This window comes from Schistocerca piceifrons, chromosome 4 (genome assembly GCF_021461385.2).
Source record: "Schistocerca piceifrons isolate TAMUIC-IGC-003096 chromosome 4, iqSchPice1.1, whole genome shotgun sequence".
Lineage (NCBI taxonomy): Eukaryota > Metazoa > Arthropoda > Insecta > Orthoptera > Acrididae > Schistocerca > Schistocerca piceifrons.
This window is the reverse complement of record NC_060141.1, coordinates 627,109,019-627,131,752: the sequence shown is the minus strand read 5'-3', so window position 1 is coordinate 627,131,752 and position 22,734 is coordinate 627,109,019.

Genomic DNA, 22,734 nt, shown 5'->3' with positions numbered 1-22,734 from the left:
CATTGAAATAAAAAATGGCAATTGTTATATGTTGGTCCGTATATAGTTGTTGACAAGCCACATCCGGGGTGCTACTTGATAGGGAATATAAAAAATGGTAAAATAAAAGGCATGTATCCACATAAAGATTTGCGGAAATTTATTAAATGAAAATCCAAATCTCATTCTGTCCTTATCTGTTGCATCAGTAAAACGCAAGAAGGAAGGAGGTTTGTCGCTCTTTGACGAATAAACCGACTGGCGCTAGGTTCCTCTCCAGCTAGGGGGTACAATATTTATATTTTCGGTGCTCTCTCCCTCTTCTACTATCCTGCTTCATCAATAAGGAATGTTCAATTTTCTTTTACTATCTAACATGCAAAAGAGTGAGATGCAGCCTAGTGAAAATAAATTTTCCTTGTATTTTGATATTGTACTTTCTTAAGATTTAATTCACAGTGCGTGAGCTTTAAGCGAGAGGCATGAGCGATGAGGTATACTGAGCCGTGCTGCCGCGCTTAAAGCAGAGCGTACTTCCACAATTATATACGAAGCGGCCAACAGCTGATCGTAGGGGCCAAGTAGGCAAAAAGCAAGGTTGAGTTCAGTGTCCCCTGTACGATGCGCAAAGACACACTGCGCACCGCGACGGAAACCATTCTAGAATTTAAGCGAATCGGCATCCACACCGCGCAACCAGCTGGGCAAAACGGAAGCGACACGAAGTGGGGTACCTATCAGCTAGTTACTCTGACGTAGATGAGCAACACAAACTAAACGAATAGAGACATTTATTCCTAAGTCGGCGACTATACTGCAAAGAGCACTAATTTTAAGAGTATATCATTAAGCTAAGCATATGAAGCTTTAAGGAAATGAGCGCAGTGACGCAAGTAAACTATAAGGAGAGTAGAGTACGCTAAATTTGTGAACTTAACACAATCCATGAACGTACATAGTTATACTTATTTCTCAGTATTCAACGTAGAAGAGAATAAACACAGGAAATGACCTATCCGACTATATACAACAGGATTAAGACAAGTTGAAAAGGGAAGTAACAACATGTACACTTGAAAGAACGCGATTAGCACATAACTTAAGAACTAAGCGACTTACATACAACACATAAGTGAGCGACGATGTGAAAGGTAGAATGAGATATAAACATAGAAAAATGCGCGTGACTGAGACGTGCGTGTGACTGAGACGTAAACTATAAAATAACATATCGTAGAACTACACTTCTTTACAGACAACATTAGAAGTAGTGAGCTTAATGTACAGGGAGAATATATATCCACAAATTTGTTATTACAGAACTCACCTATGTTAGTTGCTATTATTTACACGATACCTTATAGTACAATCAGAAAAATAAAGCTGTAAACATGAATTGAACAACACGCGGGAGAAAAGCTAAGTAAATAAAAAAACCAACCAATACACACACAGCGTAATTACATGAACTTAAAACAAATGAACTGAGGTAAGTTCTGTATGTTTACAAAAGCGATATGGAGAAATAAATGAAATTTCACTGCTGGATAATATTTTGAAGTAGAGTGAGTGAAAGGTTTTATTAGATTCGATTGAAGGTATTAATTAGTTAATCTACGTTTGTGGTGACGTACCGTGCATGGAGTGAATCTAGGAAGATAATGAAATTGTATTAGAGTAATACGAGTTTATTTATGTTTGTGGGAAGAAATAAATAGTGCGGTGGTTCTAGTGGGAGAACCCTGTAGGTAGTACATGAGTATAAATGGCGATTTATGTGGAATATTTTTAATGAATAATTATATGGGTATACGGTGATAATATGAAGATTAATATTACAAGGGTACCTAGGAAAGGGCCATGAAAACGAACATCACGAAGAAGCAGTGAGGAGTATAGAAGAAACAGTGAAGTCGATAGTAACAATGGTACATGATAACATTTAAAACACACCATAGCACAGTGATTTGCTACACAGGCATCAGAATGTAAAACAACCTAGTATGAAAAATATGTCCTTAGCGACTAACTGTTACAGCTCGAGAAACTGTAAGGTTAATATAAATGAAAATATGATACACGATTCGTATGAGGAATGAACACAAAATGGAGTGAAACAATTTTTTCTACACTGAGTTCTTGACGCACGCAGGAGCGAAAGCATTATTTTAGCACATGCGCGTTGTTATTTAGCGATAATGAATTATGAGTGGAGCTACACATGACAAAAATACGGTAAAATTATCGGTCACACGTCACAAAGGTAAACATGTACATGTCGTCGAATCAATAAGGCAGAAATATGGCTTGAAATATGTGTTCACGAATGTGGAATATTACGACGATTAACAAGCAGTGATGAAGTTAGGATTGTCAAGGGATAAAACATTCCCCACACTTGCTCACAAACGAGCACTTGTAAATATTATACATAGTATGAAGATTTATCAAATGGCAAGGATAGAATAAGTACACTAACGACGCACTACAAATAGCAATCCTAGAAGCAGCTTGATCTCTGAAGCAGACCTTAGCAAATCCTGTTTTCCATGTAGTGAGTAGTGCTGGAACGTATTTTCTATGTGTATTTGTGATGGTAAAAAGGCGCAGGAGTTTGGGCCTGCAAGTCAAGAGAAAAGCAAAAATTCAGAACAAATGGGAGAGTCCTTTTAATTTACTTATTAGTGTGTAAGATGGATGATGCCTTACATGGAACCCATATAGGAAATGTGAATGTAACTTGTACATTTATGTGTCAACTTTACTATTGCCAATGTCGATTTCTATGAAAATATGTATGTAGTATTTTCTATTATAGTTGTGGATGTAAAATCGCGCAGGAGGTCAGTCCTGCAAGACAATAACAAGAAAGAGCAAACATTCAGAACAAGTGCAAGATTCCTTCTAATTTACTTATTGCTGTGTCAGATGCTGCTTAACATAAGAGTCCATATACGAAATGTGAATGTGAATTGGACATTTATTTGCCAACTGTATTATTGCTAATGTCGATGTCTATGTAAAATGTACGTATTTACTCTTTTCTATGTGTAGTTGTGGACGTAAAAACGCGCAGGAGGAGGTCGGTCCTGCAAGACAAGAATAGAAAATGCCAATATTCAGAATAAATTAAAGATACCTCCTGATTTACATATTGGTGTGTAAGAGGGTGCATGTCTTGGAGTCCGTATATGAAATGTGAATGTGAATTGTAAATTTATATGCGAACTTTATTATTGTCAATGTTTATGTCTATGTATGCACTATTATCAATTTTATGTGGGATTTTATTCTTGAAGAAGAACAATTTATGTATGTATGTGAAGTGCAACGAGACGGACGAGTAAATACTCGCATGTGTGAAGTGATACAAAAATAGTAAGGCCTAATAATATTGAAAATAACGGCTCAGCCGTAATAACAGTAAACGCTACAGTCTAGCAAAGTGAATACTGAGAGTGTGATGCGTGTGCGGCGGAGATATCATAGGAAATCCGTATAACCACGAGTTGAGGTGTGAGAACCGCTGAACTATAATGCACGACGGAAGATAATGCCGAATCCTGCAGTGCGGCTCTTACCTTCAATGTCACTGGCCGAAAGCGTCGCCCAGGCGCGAGATGAGGTATTGGTGTTCTTCGGGTTGAGCGTTGGAGCTGAATCCGTCGTATCCAGTCTCCGGACTGGAGGGCATATACAACACCGACTTCATGAGCCTGGAACGACATTACAGTGTGTGCGCGGGCAGTGCAGCTGCTCACGTGGCGCTTGCGTCACTGCGTCGGGCGCTTTAAACAATGAGCTGCTGGTGGCCATAAGTGCAACGAACAATGAGATAACGTGTGCCGAAAGGACAGTTTCTCAGAATAGCTAATGAACCAAAAGCCAAGGAGAAAAACACATTTTAAAACATAGTGAAAGGACAATTTAAGAAATGTAACATTTTCCCCCTGGTAATACTGCTTAACAAATGTAGGGAGAAATAAGAGACTACGACGTTAGCACGCCATGGACGTGCGATATGTAATATGAATATATGTGAATGTAATTACGTGATATAAGTATATGTGAATGTATGTATCTGTATGAATTTGTAATGGCCGAGAAAATGAGCTTTGTAGATATACTTGTAGTAGCATAAGGGTATTAAAACTCCATTGACGTGCACCAAGTGACTGAACTATGAGCCCCAAGGTTAATAAGGCTACTGTATACTGTCTCCCTAAATAAAGAGACTTATTTCCGACAGTATACAGTAGAGGGGCATATGTGATAGACCTTTTGCATTTCCTTTGTGTTTTCGTCTTCTTTAAAGGCAAAGAGAGAAGACGAAGCGGTAGCCCATCATAGAGCCTATGCCTACCGTCATGTATTTTTGACTTTCAGTTGTTAAAAAACAGAGGATTTTTTCTGGTACCAGTAGGAGGAAGGAAGGATTCGCGCTCAGCTAGTGAACGAGTGAGAAGCACGCCATTCTTAGCGAGTAATTGTAGACCGCCATTTTGGGGTCGCTATGAATAAGTGAGGAGTATGTATTTCATACACTCCTGGAAATTGAAATAAGAACACCGTGAATTCATTGTCCCAGGAAGGGGAATCTTTATTGACACATTCCTGGGGTCAGATACATCACATGATCACACTGACAGAACCACGGGCACATAGACACAGGCAACAGAGCATGCACAATGTCGGCACTAGTACAGTGTATATCCACCTTTCGCAGCAATGCAGGCTGCTATTCTCCCATGGAGACGATCGTAGAGATGCTGGATGTAGTCCTGTGGAACGGCTTGCCATGCCATTTCCACCTGGCGCCTCAGTTGGACCAGCGTTCGTGCTGGACGTGCAGACCGCGTGAGACGACTCTTCATCCAGTCCCAAACATGCTCAATGGGGGACAGATCCGGAGATCTTGCTGGCCAGGGTAGTTGACTTACACCTTCTAGAGCACGTTGGGTGACACGGGATACATGCGGACGTGCATTGTCCTGTTGGAACAGCAAGTTCCCTTGCCGGTCTAGGAATGGTAGAACGATGGGTTCGATGACGGTTTGGATGTACCGTGCACTATTCAGTGTCCCCTTGACGATCACCAGTGGTGTACGGCCAGTGTAGGAGATCGCTCCCCACACCATAATGCCGGGTGTTGGCCCTGTGTGCCTCGGTCGTATGCAGTCCTGATTGTGGCGCTCACCTGCACGGCGCCAAACACGCATAGGACCATCATTGGCACCAAGGCAGAAGCGACTCTCATCGCTGAAGACGACATGTCTCCATTCGTCCCTCCATTCACGCCTGTCGCGACACCACTGGAGGCGGGCTGCACGATGTTGGGGCGTGAGCGGAAGACGGCCTAACGGTGTGCGGGACCGTAGCCCAGCTTCATGGAGACGGTTGCGAATGGTCCTCGCCGATACCCCAGGAGCAACAGTGTCCCTAATTTGCTGGGAAGTGGCGGTGCGGTCCCCTACGGCACTGCGTAGGATCCTACGGTCTTGGCGTGCATCCGTGCGTCGCTGCGGTCCGGTCCCATGTCGAAGGGCACGTGCACCTTCCGCCGACCACTGGCGACAACATCGATGTACTGTGGAGACCTCACGCCCCACGTGTTGAGCAATTCGGCGGTACGTCCACCCGGCCTCCCGCATGCCCACTATACGCCCTCGCTCAAAGTCCGTCAACGGCACATACGGTTCACGTCCACGCTGTCGCGGCATGCTACCAGTGTTAAAGACTGCGATGGAGCTCCGTATGCGACGGCAAACTGGCTGAAACTGACGGCGGCGGTGCACAAATGCTGCGCAGCTAGCGCCATTCGACGGCCAACACCGCGGTTCCTGGTGTGTCCGCTGTGCCGTGCGTGTGATCATTGCTTGTACAGCCCTCTCGCAGTGTCCGGAGCAAGTATGGTGGGTCTGACACACCGGTGTCAATGTGTTCTTTTTTCCATTTCCAGGAGTGTATGTGCACCGTTTAGAAAAATACAGTATTGTTTTATTAACAGAAAGGTTCGTGTGAGTTATTATTTCAAATAGTACAATAATTACAAGAACTGAAGCCTACATGTGTACTTCGGAAAATTACGAAGATCCGATAAGCTTAATGGGAACACGGTCAAGACTTCAAAGGTGAACACGGCGACCAAACGTAGCATTATAAAGAGTGGTAAGCACAAATCTACAGTGGAGAAAGAAACTACTTCGTCCTGCAAAATAATATGAACTAATACGAACTTATTTCCAGGCATGGCTCAGCTTATTGTGCTTGTCATTCACGCCGAAAAATTAATCTCATAATTCAATACATTTTAAAAAGCCACGTATTTCAACATTTTATTATCATCTATTCCGTTATTTTATTATATTATTGTGTGTACGTGCCTCCGCTACCAGCAGACCTCCCTGAATTAAGCAACCTGATTGAAGCAGCTGTTATTACAGTCACTGAAGACACACGTATCAACGTTTGGGAAGAACTCTGCTATAGACTTGATGCGTGCCATGTGACAAATGGTGCTCTCATTGGACATTTATAAGGGTCTTGGTAAAACTGTTTGAATTGCTCTTTCATTTGAAATATCATTCATAACTGTACGTTTAATGTAATAAATATTATAAAGCGTTAAAACCCCGATGTTCATTTATATACACCATGTATAAGACTGGAAAACCATCACCTTGCTGATTTTCAGCACGTGCTGGTAGAACTGCGTAGTGAATCTATTTCACGGAGCATCCGTTCTGGACTAACACAGACTGGAGGTGATAAAGTTCTGCTAACGACTTGTGTAAATCTGATGAACGAATGTCCGCAATGCACCACTGCGTAGGAGCAGGTGATGACAGCTGGCATAGTGCAAAGGCAGTCATAGCTGTGAACAGTCAAACTCAAACATGGCTACAAGGAAGGTAACTGCGAAGAAACCTTGGGTAACTGAAGAAATAATTCAATTGATAAGCTATGGAAGGAACTACAAAAATATTCGGGGTTAGACAGGAATGTTGTTGTTGTTGTGGTCTTCAGTCCAGAGCTGGTTTGATGCAGCTCTCCATGCTACTCTATCCTGTGCACGCTTCTTCATCTCCCAGTACCTACTGCAACCTACATCTTTCTGAAGCTGTTTAGTGTACTCATCCCTTGGTCTCCATCTACGATTTTTACCCTCCACGTTGCCCTCCAATACTAAATTGGTGATCCGTTGATGCCTCAGAATACGCCCTACCAAACGATCTCTTCTTCTAGTCAAGTTGTGCCACAAATTTCTCTTCTCTCCAATTCTATTCAATACCTCCTCATTAGTTATGGGATCTACCCATCTAATCTCCAGCATTCTTCTGTAGCACCACATTTCGAAAGCTTCTATTCTCTTCTTGTCTAATCTATTTATCGTCCACGTTTCACTTCCGTACATGGCTACACTCCACACAAATACTTTCAGAAACGACTTCCTGACATTTAAATCTAAACTCGATGTTAACAAATTTCTCTTCTTCAGAAACGCTTTCCTTACCATTGCTAGTCTATATTTTATATCCTCTCTACTTCGACCATCATCAGTTATTTTGCTCCCCAAATAGCAAAACTCCTTTACTACTTTAAGTGTCTCATTTCCTAATATAATTCCCTCAGCATCACCAGACTTAATTCGACGACATTCCTTTATCCTCGTTTTGCTTTTGTTGATGTTCATCTTATATCCTCCTTTCAAGACATTGTCCATTCCGTTCAACTGGTCTTCCAGGTCCTTTGCTGTCTTTGACAGAATTAGAATGTCATCGGCGAACCTCAAAGTTTTTATTTCTTCTCCATGGGATTTAATACCTACTCTGTATTTTTCTTTTGTTTCCTTTACTGCTTGCTCAACATACAGATTGAATAGCATTGGGGAGAGGCTACAACCCTGTCTCACTCCCTTTCCAACCACTGATTCCCTTTCATGCCCCTCGACTCTTATAACTGCCATCTGGTTTCTATACAAATTGTAAATAGCCTTTCGCTCCCTGTATTTTACTCCTGCCACCATCAGAATTTGAAAGAGAGTATTCCACTCAACATTGTCAAAAGCTTTCTCTAAGTCTACAAATGCTAGAAACGTAGATTTGCCTTTCCTTAACCTATTTTCTAAGCGAAGTCGTAGGGTCAGTATTGCCTCACGTATTCCAACATTTCTGCGGAATCCAAACTGATCTTCCCCGAGGTCGGTTTCTACCAGTTTTTCCATTCGTCTGTAAAGAATCCTTCTTAGTATTTTCCAGCCGTGGCTTATTAAACTGATAGTTCGGTAATTTTCACATCTGTCAACATCTGCTTTCTTTGGGATTGGAATTATTATATTCTTCTTGAAGTCTGAGGGTATTTCGCCTGTCCCCTACATCTTGCTCACTAAATGGTAGAGTTTTGTTAGGCCTGGCTCTCCCAAGGCTGTCATTAGTTCTAATGGGATGTTGTCTACTCCCGGGGCCTTGTTTTAACTTAGTTCTTTCAGTGCTCTGTCAAACTCTTCACGCAGTATTATTTCATCTTCATCTCCATTCTCTAGTGGTTCTAGGCGCGCGGTCCGGAACCGCGGGACTGCTACGGTCGCTGGTTCGAATCCTGCCTCGGGCATGGTTGTGTGTGATGTCCTTAGGTTAGTTAGGTTTAAGTAGTTCTAAGTTCTAGGGGACTGATGACCACAGAAGTTAAGTCCCATAGTGCTCAGCGCCATTTGAACCATTTTGAACCATCTCCATTCTCTTCCGTTACTATAATATTGTCCTCAAGGATATTGCCCTTGTATAGACCATCTATATACTCCTTCCACCTTTCTGCTTTCCCTTCTTTGCTTAGTACTGGGTTTCCATCTGTGCTCTTGACATTCATGCAAGTCGTCCTCTTTTCTCCAAAGGTCTCTTTAATTTTCCTGTAGGCAGTATCTATCTTACCCTTAGTGTTATGTGCCTCTACATCCTTACATTTGTCCTCTAGCCATCCCGGCTTAGCCATTTTGCAGTTCCTGTCGATCTCATTTTTGAGACGTTTGTATTCCTTTTTGCCTACATTTTTGTATTTTCTCCTTTCATCAATTAAATTCAATATCTCTTCTGTTACCCAAGGATTTCTATTAGCCTTCGTCTTTTTACCTACTTGATCCTTTGCTACCTTCACTATTTCATCTCTCAAAGCTACCCATTCTTCTTCTACTGTATTTCTTTCCCCCATTCTTGACATCGTTCCCTAATGCTCTCCCTGAAGCTCTCTACAACCTCTAGTTCTTTCACTTTATCCAGGTTCCATCTCTTCAATTTCCCATCTTTTTGCAGCTTCTTCAGTTTTAATCTACAGTTCATAACCAATAGATTGTGTTCAGAGTCCACATCTGCCCCTGGAAATGTCTTACAAATTAAAATCTGGGTCCTGAATCTTTGTCGTACCATTATATAATCTATCTGATACCTTCCAGTAGACAGGAATACAACTATATAAATCACTTAGGAATGAAACAAATATGAAGTGCATGGCAGCCATGGCTGCAGGAAAGATGTGAAGAAATAGAAAAAGAAATGATAGTGGTGAGGACTGACTCAGCATTGTAGTTTTTTTTTTTTTTTTGAAGAGCCATTTCGATTTGTGCATACTGCGGGAAACCTCAGTCAGAATGGCAGGTGAAATTAAAAGCAAAGGTGGTATCATTATCAGTACAATGGGAAATCCGATGTTAAATGCACAGGAGGGAGCGCATAGTTGGAAGAGTAGATTTAGGAGCTCTATGAGGGAGAGGACTTGTCCATTGATGTGATAGAAGAAGAAACTGGAGTCGGTATGGAAAACGTTGGGGGTTCAGTACTAGACTCACAATTTAAAAGAGCTCTGTAAGACTTGTGATTACGTAAGGCAGATTGGACAGATAACATCCAATAGGAATATAATCGGGTTTTCTTAAAAAAAATCATCGACACAGATAAGTGCAAGAACTATCACACAACCAGTTTAACAGCTCATGCATCCAAGCTGTTGACGAGAATTATACACAGAATACTAGAAACGAAAATTGAGGATATGTTCGGAGATGACGATCAATTTGCCTTTTGGAAAGTAAAAAGCACGAGAGAGGCATTTCTGACGATGTGCTTGATGGTGGAAGTACGGCTGAAGAACCAGCAAGACACGTTCAGGGATTTGTCGTCCAAGAAAAAGAGTTCGACTACGTAAAATGGCGCAAGATGTTCGAAATTCTGAGTAAAATAGCAGTGAACAATAGGGAAATACGGGTAACATACACTGAGATAACACAAGTCATGGGATAGCGGTATGCACATATAGAGACGGCCATAGTATCAAGTACACAAGGTATAAACTGGCAGAGGATTGGAGGAGAAGGATATTAGTATTTAACGTCCCGTCGACAGTAAGGTCAATAGAGACGGAGCACAAGCTCGGACTAGGGAGGGATAGAGGAGGCTATTGGCCGTGCCCTTTCAAAGTAACCATCCCAGCATTTCCCTTAAACGATTTAGAGAAATCACGGTAAACCTAAATCCGGATGCCCTAGCGCGAGTAGAGGACTAACCACTGCGCTACCTCTCCCGGTGACACTCCATTGGCAGAGCTGTCTTCTGTACACAGGTGGTTCATGTGAAAGGGTGTCCGACGTGATTACGGCAGCACGTTGGGAATTAACAGTCTTTGACGGAATGGTAATTGGAAACAGACGCATAGGACATTCAGTTTCGGGAATCGTTGGAGCATTTAGTGTTCCGAGATCCACAGTGCCAAGAGTGTGCTGAGAATACGAAATATCAGGCATTACCTCTCACCACGCACAACGCAGTGGCCGACGGCCGTCATGACGACCGAGACCAGCGGCATCTGGGTAGTAACAAACAAGCAGCACTGCATGAAACAACAGTAGAAATCAATGTGGGACGTACGGCGAACATATCCGGTAGGACAGTGGGCTAAATTGGATAATTTGCTAATGTTACATCGTCTGCAGCGCCTCTCCTCGGCTCGTGACCATATCGGTTGGACCCTAAACACCTGGAAAACTGTGCCCCGTCATATGAGTCTCGATTTCAGTTGGTAAGAGGTTATGATAGGTTTCGAGTGTGACGCAGACCCCACGAGGGCGTGGACCCAAGTTGTCAACAAGGGACTAGTTGTGGCTCCAAAATGGTTTGCATTGAATGGACTGGCTTCTCTGGTCCATATGAACCGATCATTGACTATAAGAGGTTACATTCGGATACTTAGAGGCCATTTGCAGCCATTCATGGACTTCATGTTCCCAAACAATGTCACGCGAGCTGGATTTGGATTGGATTGTTTGGGGGAAGAGACCAAACAGCGAGGTCATCCGTCCTTTCAAAGGAACCATCCCGGCATTTGCCGGGAGCAATTTAGGGAAATCACGAAAAACCTAGATCAGGATGGTCGGACGTGGGATTGAACCGTCGTCCTCCCGAATGCAAGTCCACACGTGAGCTGGGATAAATGGCATATTCATCTGAAAAGATAACCTTGGCACGGTTCACTGCATTTGGAAACTGAGTTATCATAGTACGGAATGTTAAAACGCGCTCATTCCGGTCTGTATCCGGTAACTCGTTTACGAACATCGGTGGAAAAGGTATGACCTTATAATATTTTTTCATTTTTCTTGCACTGTTGTCCTCGGTATACCCAGTTCCGAAGCACCTTTGCCTGTTGACTTCATAGGAGAACCAGAGCCTCAGATGCATGTTTCTTCTCGTGCCTTCCACCCTGCGGTTAGTCTTTAACAAGGCAAAAGCAAGGGCATGTCTTTCTCAATCAGAGATATTGCCTTTCGCGGTGGAGCCTTATTAAATCGTTATCGTACCGGGAGTGCTCCCATAATCTGTCTCATTGTTTGCGCCGGTGTTGTCGTTCGTGGACCCACGCACTTAACGCTGATCGCTCCTCAATAGTGTATGAATGACCGCTCACATCTGCCACAGCTACAAATTAAAGCTCGATTGCGACTGTGACTGAAAAAAAAGGTAAACATGAAGTCCAATAACCGATAAGGATTAACGTAGCTACGAGCCTGCATAATAACATTTGGTACTAAACAGGGGTTACAGAGGTACAGAGACTTCTCGTCCACGCTGTAAAAAATAGATAGAAGAACCAAGAGGCAGCAATCATTATAGCCGATGTTTTTGGGTCGTCTGCAACTGTGTGGCTTGTGATTTAGGCACTGAAAAACTTCACGAGTTACTTATTTTTTCATGCTCAGTTAGTACAACGCGTTTCAAGAATTTATTCTCATTTTTATGCCGGCCGTGTGGCCGTGCGGCTCTAGGCGCTACAGTCTGAACCACGTGACCGCTACGGTCGCAGGTTCGAATCCTGCATCGGGCATGGATGTGTGTGATGTCCTTAGGTTAGTTAGGTTTAAGTAGTTCTAAGTTCTATGACCTTAGAAGTTAAGACCCATAGTGCTCAGAGCCATTTGAACCATTTTTTCATTTTTATGTTTATTTGCTTACATACATATTTTGTGATGTTTACGTATGTAATTTTCTGCTTCTCTTGCACTGTAGTTGTCTTTTTGAGGTTATACTTCAATCGCAAAATCAGGCAAGTGAACCTTGGAATGTTTTCCATTTGCTGATGTTAGAGGTAGTATTTCTGTTTTTCTGCTTACAAACATACAAAATAAAATGTAAAACTACATAGAAGAAACAGTACCCCATAGGTTCTACTCAACATCTTCAACACAATAGAAACATAATTCATATTTCAATAGACAAAACAGTAAAATAAATTTTATAATTAACAACTTTAAGTGAATAATTTAATCCTCAGGAATTGTAACACTCGTGATAGTACACAAACTTTTTGTGAACCGACACTGTCATAATATCTCCGTATCATGTTTTGATTATAAAAGTAAATCATGTAAGTCATATAATATCTCTAACATTAGCATATAAAAATATTTCAAGATTTATTTGTAAGATTTTTCCGATTGGAGTAACCTCAAAAAGAAGAGTACGGTGCAAGAAAGGCAGACAATCACACGTGCAAACAGAAGAAAAACATTTTATGTGAACAAACGAACTTGAGGATGAGACTAAACTATCGAAACGCGTTTTGAAAAAATAAGTAAATTGTGCAGGTTTTTATTTTTTAGATACCAAGCAATAAAAGTGGAAGATGTAGAATCGAGAGCTCGGGTTAAAATGGATTTAAGACAAGGAAGCAGTCTTTCACCTACGTTGTTAAATCTGTATACATAAGAAGCGATGACGGAAATAAAAAGAGGTTCAAGAGTGGGATTAAAATTCAAAATGAAACTATATCAACAATAATATTCACTGATGACATTGCTGTACCCAGTGAAAGTGAAGAATTACAGACTCTGTAGAACGGAATGAACAGTTTAATGAGTACAGAATATGGACTGAGAATAGAACAGAAAAAGATATAAGTAGTACGTACCAGAAATGAGAATATCGAGAAGTTTAACATCAAAATTGATGATTAGGAAGCAGACGAATTTAAGAAATTCTGCTAATTTGGAAGCAAAATAATCCATGACAGATGAACAAGGAGGACACAAAAAGCCGCCAACACAGGCAAATAAGGAGTACCCGGGCTATAGTAGCTGACAGGTCCGACACCATATGGACTATAGAAGGCATCAGACAGCGTTAGTAATTATTATTTGGTAAATATTTTGTATAAAAGGGTCATATTTCAGGACATTTTATTGAAGTCAAATATTTTTTGTATTCAATTTACGTGAAAAGAGAAAGGAGGCTTTGTATATATTATCCGGCGTACGGTTTGTAAATTGTTACAACACCATTTTACAGTCCGACGACTCGTATATCATAACTGCATCATCTGGTTAATTAAACTAAAGTTAATGAATAACAAAAGGTATTTTCGATATGTTTACGGAAGAACAAAATGAAGGGAAAATTACTACAGTACGTGAATCCGAATATTATGTGTGAACTGAATCCTTTCATTGAATGTTAAATAGCAATGTAAACACTTATTAGTGGTCATATGTTGCTTTTGTACTGTGTAATAACAAGTTCAAAGACCGTAAATTAAAGGATGCGGCTGACACAGTAGCTAATCATAAACAATCGATTGTGTGTGTGTGTTTTTGTGTGGTTGTGTGGTTGTGCGTGCAGGGACGGGGCCAGAGAGAGGGAGAGAGACAGAGAGAGAGAGAGAGAGAGAGAGAGAGAGAGAAATAGGTTTTGTTTAAAGCTGGACCCAAACGTTTTTAAAGATAATGACAGGCAACCCAGTGACTACGGATAGTAGAATTTAGTACTTTAGGTATCAGGCAGGACAAGTCTTTTCGTCTCTATTCGTATCCAACAGACTAAATCGACATACTGTGTTCACAAAATGAATATAACGCGATCATGAGCATTCTGATGCAACATATTGCAGAAGTGAAAACTGATGGATCGCAGTGGAAAATAGTATGGAGATTCTACTGAGAGAGCCTTTTGAGTTACACGATAATCTGTGTAGGAGAAATGACTTGAAATGAAAGAAGTCATTTCTTACAAAAATGTCAGAATTAAAAGTCAAACCAGTCAATATTCTGGTTGCAATCTTTGAAACGTTCCCTATATCGGTAAATCAATAAACGTTGATTCCTATCATTACAATCGACGAATAATCAAGTATTCAAATCACTTTCTCTCACCTAGGTAGGTGAACAGATAACCGATGGAACATGGATGATCTTTTGTGATTTACGAGAAACAAGCCAAGATAATGGGCGGCGGCGAGACGCTATTAGAAAACAACATCGACTTGGATGCGTGTCACTGAAGACCATAATGCGTAGAAACGACTAGAGGATGCCACCATACTACTGATTAGAACGATGTAAGTCGACAATGTAGTTGTGGGGTAACCACTTCACAGCTGACGCGGGGGTTGCAGATGGACTTGTGAAATCAGGCATCTGTCGAAAAAATTCTAAAATAACTCACCTCCTGTTTTCGAACCATGTGTCCACACATATCAGGTAGCGATAGGTCGCAGGTTCTTTTATGACTTACTTTTGAGACTATTGGGTCGCATTTATAAAAAATGTGATAAATTATACACAGGCATTTGACAGTGAGTTCGAAGGAACAACGTTGGATGCCAAAAAGAAAACAAAAAAAACATACGTTGTGCATGACAATGACCTTGCTTTAAACACTGACTGGCAAAACGTTTGAAACTGTTCTGAGTACAAGTTACGTAAACGTGGCGAATTGCATCATATGATGAGACACTGACGGAAATGGAAACACTTAAAACATCGATACCAGTCCGAAATTCATTATACGTTATTGACATGTTGATCATATGACGGGTATTAACTTCTAACTTCGTTATAATTTCAGTATAAGATGCGAATCCGACGGCTACGTCTATTCGTCGTAGCATGGGAGCAAATAGTTACACATTGTGGAGATTTTAATCGCGTGAGAGATATTAAATAATTGCTTTCGGACTTTGTCAACAATTTCAGTACAATGTGCGACACCGGTGGGTGTGAGTGTTCCTTTTAACATGGCAGCAGAGAGTCTCCGAACAGCTCGAAGAATTTCCTGCCATGTCTGAAACACATGCTTTGTTGGTTCATGAATATTGCTGACTTGTGTGAAAGTATATATACACCCATTGCGTCAGAGACATGTTGCACGGGTGATAAATCGTGGACCGGACTGGGCAATCACGGTTCAGCACATGTCTCTAGGCGTGTGGGGGCATGAAATGTCACTGTGGCGCCATGCGTTATCCTCCTGGAAAAAGCCAATTTGTATCCTGGTCTCCCTGTTATAATGTCGTTGCAGCAAGCGATGAAGAGGATACATATTACGCGCTTAGGAGGTTGTAGGAAGAATACAACAAGTGGGTTAGAAAACTGACAGAGAGAGAACGGTATATCTTAGTTGCAGAGATGATGGATGTAAGTTGAACAATGGTGGACATCAAATTAAAGTTTGTGAAGAGTTTAAATATCTGGGTAGCATCCTACCACACGACGGAATGTCTGACAAAGATATCCAACAAAGGATCAGGCAGGAACGGGCGGCTAGCGAAAGTTAAATACTGTTCTCTGATCGTCAAAAATGAGTTATATGCCAAATTGCGCTTATACAGATTCATCGTGGAACCAGTAAGAAGTTGTGGGAGTGACTCTTGGGAACGTACAGGAAGAAATGGAAAGATACTTAGAGCGGATGAGAAGAACTAGTAGAATTTTCCGACTTGAGGGCTTAAGAACAGAGGAAATCAGAGAAAGGACGCAGACCCGTTATAGTATTACGGATAGATTAGAAGAAATACAGCTAGGATGGTTGGAGCACGTCAAAATACTGGGAGAAGACAGATGGCCAAAGGGAGTACTTTCAAGGCGACCTCCTTGACGGCAAAAAGCGGAAGACCACGAAGCGATGGTTCTCCACTAGCGACTTCTAACCCTTTGTGCACTAGCGGTTGTCATAACACTGCGTGCATATGTCGCATCATCCAGCTGTGTGACTGGATTCGTGAGTTCCTGTCTGAATCATCACATTTCGTAGTAACTGACGGAAAGTCATCGAGTAAAATAGAAGTGATATCTGGTGTTCCGCGTGGAAGTGTTACGGCCCCTCTCCCATTTCTAATTTGTGTAGGTCATTTAGAAGACTGTTTGAAGTTGAACCTCTTTTTAACGTCACGTATGATAAAATATTTTCATTCGTATGTTCTTTTTCCAGGTGGCCTGTACCAATCGACTCTGAAATGAACCCCGGCCTATCGAAGGGCAAAAATCGTTCTCGTGAACCGAAATGATATGAACATAGTAACCCACTCTTAACAGTTTCTAGAAAATTATTGTCAGTTATTGTCAAATTATTGTCAATGCCTACGAGAGAGTACAGGGTCTTTTGGACCGAGGATTCAGAAAACTGTGGAAGTAGGAGTATCGTCATTGCTTCCCGAAAATCTGGGAAACTTACAACAGTATTATAAATATTTTTGGACTGATGTAATGAAGACCTAAGTACAGCAGAACAAATTTCTTCTGTTAAATGACTGGTGGAGGACAAACAAATTCACCATTATTGTTCAGACTTTCACGGCTGAGACTGTTCGTCGAGTGGAACGGGCGCAGTATTTATATCTACGGTCTTCCCCCTGCGTGGTCGATTCCAAGCGTTTCGTCTGCCGTCCGATCGCGCTTGCAGTCATTTTGCAGCAGGCTGATTATGATAATAAAGTGCGTCACACTAACAGATACGGTCGCCATTTCCATCTAGACTATATGGGTTCCGAAAGTACGCAAAGAGGCCGCGCCACTGCTCCCAGTTGCCAGCAACACTGACACATCAACAAACCTAACAGCTAAGTGCTGGAAGAAACTGCTGTTCTCTTATGTTGGGAAGTCATGGAGGACTTCTTGCAACGCCTCAAGCAACTACATACCACTGAAACTGATATAATGATCAGTTATGATGTGACATCCCTGTTCACCAGGGCGCCACTGAAAGACTCATTGGAATTTATTGCAGAGAAAATTTGACAATGCTCTATTGGAGGCGTGCAGCGATTTACTGACTTCAACTTACTTTATATATGGGGCTAATAATATGAGCAGACAGAAAATGCAGCCATGGTCAGCCCACCGTCACCAGTGGTAACCAATACGCTCATGGAGAGATTAGAATGGAGGCATTAGAGACGGCTTGATACAAACCCAAGTGCTGCTTCAGGCATGTGGACGATACCTTTGTGATCTTGCCCCGTAGTAGGGAGAGGCTCAATGAGTTTCTGGAACATCTTAACCAATGCCACACTAATATTAAAGTTCACAATGTAACTGGTAAAGGCGAACTGATAGATCATTTGGCCACAGTGCGCATCGCAAACATAAGCACACTGATTTGTACCAGCCAGCCAATAGTTGTCATTCCACTGCCCAGAAGAATGGCGTTCTGAATACATTGGTCAACAGGTCACACACATTGCCAGACCCAAGGAGTTTGGCAGCAGAAATAGAGCATCTACGATCAGAATTATGCAAGAATAGATATACTGCCAAACAGATTCAGCAGGCCTTCAACAAGCCAATCCACAACACGTCCCAGAAGAGGAGCAAGATGGGACAATGACTCTGGCATATAATTATGCAGGATCTATTTCTGCTAAAATCAGATGAACTCTGTCTTCTGTCAACATACCAATATAAGGAGACTCTGGGAAATGTGAAAGAGACCTGGGAATATGAAACCAGAAATTTGTAATTTACCTTGCCAGTGTGCCATGTCGCGGCCAGACAATTAGTACAGCGGACATCATACGCAGGGAACATCAGAGGCATACCCGAGTTTTTTTTTTTGGTCATCAGTCTACTGACTGGTTTGATGCGGCCCGCCACGAATTCCTTTCCTGTGCTAACCTCTTCATCTAAGAGTAGCAACCTACGTCCTCAATAATTTGCTTGACGTATTCCAATCTCAGTCTTCCTCTACAGTTTTTGCCCTCTACAGCTCCCTCTAGTACCATGGGAGTCATTCCCTCATGTCTTGTCAGATGTCCTATCATCCTATCCCTCCTCCTTATCAGTGTTTTCCACATATTCCTTTCCTCTCCGATTCTGCGTAGAACCTCCTCATTCCTTATCTTATCAGTCCACCTAATTTTCAACATCGTCTTTAGCACCACATCTCAAATGCTTCGATTCTCTTCTGTTCCGGTTTTCCCACAGTCCACGTTTCACTACCATACAATGCTGTACTCCAGACGTACATCCTCAGAAATTTCTTCCTCAAATTAAGGCCGGTATTTGATATTAGTAGACTTCTCTTGGCCAGAAATGCCTTTTTTGCCATAGCGAGTCTGTTTTTGATGCCTCCTTGCTTCGCCCGTCATTGGTTATTTTACTGCCTAGGTAGCAGAATTCCTTAACTTCATTGACTTCGTGACCATCAATCCTGATGTTAAGTTTCTCGCTGTTCTCATTTCTACTACTTCTCATTACCTTCGTCTTTCTCCGATTTACTCTCAAACCATACTGTGTACTCATTAGACTGTTCATTCCGTTCAGCAGATCATTTAATTCTTCTTCACTTTCACTCAGGATAGCAATGTCATCAGCGAATCGTATCATTGATATCCTTTCACCTTGTATTTTAATTCCACTCCTGAACCTTTCTTTTATTTCCATCATTGCTTCCTCGATGTACAGATTGAAGAGTAGGGGCGAAAGGCTACAGCCTTGTCTTACACCCTTCTTAATACGAGCACTTCGTTCTTGATCGTCCACTCTTATTATTCGCTCTTGGTTGTTGTACATATTGTATATGACCCGTCTCTCCCTATAGCTTACCCCCACTTTTTTGAGAATCTCGAACAGCTTGCACCATTTTATATTGTCGAACGCTTTTTCCAGGTCGACAAATCCTATGAAAGTGTCTTGATTTATCTTTAGCCTTGCTTCCATTATTAGCCGTAACGTCAGAATTGCCTCTCTCGTCCCTTTACTTTTCCTAAAGCCAAAGTGATCGTCACCTAGCGCTTTCTCAATTTTCTTTTCCATTCTTCTGTATATTATTCTTGTAAGCAGCTTCGATGCAAGAGCTGTTAAGCTGATTGTGCGATAATTCTCGCACTTGTCAGCTCTTGCCGTCTTCGGAATTGTGTGGATGATGCTTTTCCGAAAGTCAGATGGTATGTCGCCAGACTCATATATTCTACACACCAACGTGAATAGTCATTTTGTTGCCACTTCCCCCAATGATTTTAGAAATTCTGATGGAATGTTATCTATCCCTTCTGCCTTATTTGACCGTAAGTCCTACAAAGCTCTTTTAAATTCCGATTCTAATACTGGATCCCCTATCTCTTCTAAATCGACTGCTGTTTCTTCTTCTATCACATCAGACAAATCTTCACCCTCATAGAGGCTTTCTATGTATTCTTTCTACCTATCTGCTCTCTCCTCTGCATTTAACAGTGAAATTCCCGTTGCACTCTTAATGTTATCACCGTTGCTTTTAATGTCACCAAAGGCTGTTTTGACTTTCCTGTATGCTGAGTCTGTCCTTCCGACAATCATATCTTTGTCGTTGTCTTCACATTTTTCCTGCAGCCATTTCGTTTTAGCTTCCCTGCACTTCCTATTTATTTCATTCCTCAACGACTTGTATTTCTGTATTCCTGATTTTCCCGGAACATGTTTGTACTTCCTCCTTTCATCAATCAACTGAAGTATTTCTTCTGTTACCCATGGTTTCCTCGCAGCTACCTTCTTTGTACCTATGTTTTCCTTCCCAACTTCCGTAATGGCCCTTTTTAGAGATGTCCATTCCTCTTCTACTGTACTGCCTACTGCGCTATTCCTTATTGCTGTATCTATAGCGTTAGAGAACTTCAAACGTATCTCGTCATTCCTTAATACTTCCGTATCCCACTTCTTTGCGTATTGATTCTTCCTGACTAATGTCTTGAACTTCAGCCTACTCTTCATCACTACTATATAGTGATCTGAGTCTATATCTGCTCCTGGGTACGCCTTACAATCCAGTATCTGATTTCGGAATCTCTGTCTGACCATGATGTAATCTAATTGAAATCTTCCCGTATCTCCCGGCCTTTTCCAAGTATACCTCCTCCTCTTGTGATTCTTGAACAGGGTATTCGCTATTACTAGCTGAAACTTGCTACAGAACTCAATTAGTCTTTCTCCTCTTTCATTCCTTGTCCCAAGCCCATATTCTCCTGTAAGCTTTTCTTCTACTCCTTCCCCTACAACTGCATTCCAATCGCCCATGACTATTAGATTTTCGTCTCCCTTTACATACTGCATCACCCTTTCAATATCCTCATACACTTTCTCTATCTGTTCATCATCAGCTTGCGACGTCGGCATGTATACCTGAACTATCGTTGTCGGTGTTGGTCTGCTGTCGATTCTGATTAGAACAACCCGGTCACTGAACTGTTCACAGTAACACACCCTCTGCCCTACCTTCCTATTCATAACGAATCCTACACCTGTTATACCATTTTCTGCTGCTGTTGATATTACCCGACTATGAGAGGCATTTAAATCAGTCATTGCCGAGCACTGTCTGGAACACACTCATTCCATGAACTTTTGATTGAACGAGGATTCTGGCACGGACCTCCAGAGTGGGGCACAGTCTGATAAGGGAAACTACAAAGGTGACGCAACAGCTCATGAATCGTAACACTGGGTACTAACTCAGTAAAGCATGGGATCCTGTAGTGGAGCTGGCAGCAATATAACTCCTCAAAAAGAGATGGGGAGATGGGAAACGAATCCTAGATAAAGCTCCATTCACAGCAGGCGGAAGATGGAACGTCGCAGGACACTTCTAGATGGAGAGGACCGCAAAGGGAACATCTTGAACCACACCAGACCGAAAACAGAACAGACGGGTGCACTGGACCAAAGGCGAAACAGTAGCGCTAGGCCTGGAGCACCGGACCGAAGAAGGAACGCCTAAGAATGTTTCTATCGAGAGCGGACCGCAGAGGAAATATCTGGAACCGGAAACGGAACGTCAGCATGCAGATAGGCACACCTGGACTGAAAAAGGAATGCCTAAGCACACTACTAGTGGTAACGGAAGTGCAAACGGAACACCTGGAACCGACGGTAGGTATAAATATTAGACCCATTCCACTCGACGAGCAATCTCTGGCAGCACCGGATAGAAATAAAGAGTCACATTGTCGGAATATCGTGCATTAACTACACTGATACCTGGCAGAATACCTGACACCTCAAGGCGTCATTTCTACACCATATTTACCACGTTTCCCCTCCTTTATCAACACTTCCTTTCAACGTTCTGACTTAAGTCTTGGTCAAAGTATCTCATGTCATACAACTGCCAAGCTGAAGGAATATCCTTGGTTTACGCCAGTCTTCCTCTAACATTATTACCTCGCTACCTAGATAACAGAGTTCTTCTAGTTTTTCTATTGTGTCTCATCTAGATTTTATGTTCGTTAAGTCTACATCTTTCGGTGTGTAGCGGTGTGCACTTCGTTTTCCACTGTCATTTCACCCCTTTGCTGTTCCAGTCGCGAATGGTTCGAGGGAATAACGATTCCTGGTAAGCCTCCGAGTTAGCTCGAATATCTCTAATTTTGCCTTCATATACTTTTTGTGACATGTACGAAGGAGGAAGAGAGATACTGAAAAATTGTCCAAATTCAGTTTCCAGATCGCTTTCCTTTATTTACATACGACCGGTTTAGGACCAGCTGTCCATCTTCATACCTATTACGAAAAATGTTATGTAATCACAAATGGTGGAAATTATGAATGGTTTGAAATATAACTGTAGAAGAAAATTAATTCTAACTCAAATTTGAGCAATATACCATTTGTTACAGAGTAACCTGTCGAATATGGAACACAAAGTTGACTGCGCCTTTATAATTTTTCTTAAAGAATCCTGATTGGTGCAGTGACTACAGCACCGAAAACAGTCCGCTATTCGTAGAGAGTGGACTGATGTAATTCTTAAGAAATGCTCATAAGTATAGCATAAAATACTTATGTGGAATTTAATAGCATTAAAATATTTTAAAAGAATTTTATAAAACAATTATCAAATAATTTTTAAAATATTTTTATAAAGATCCTCGCTGGTGTAAAGTTTGTAGTGCTCGGGAGTATCCTATTGGACTGATATAATACATAAAATGAAATATTCCAAAAATATCTTCCCATCCTTCCATTTTGGTATCTTA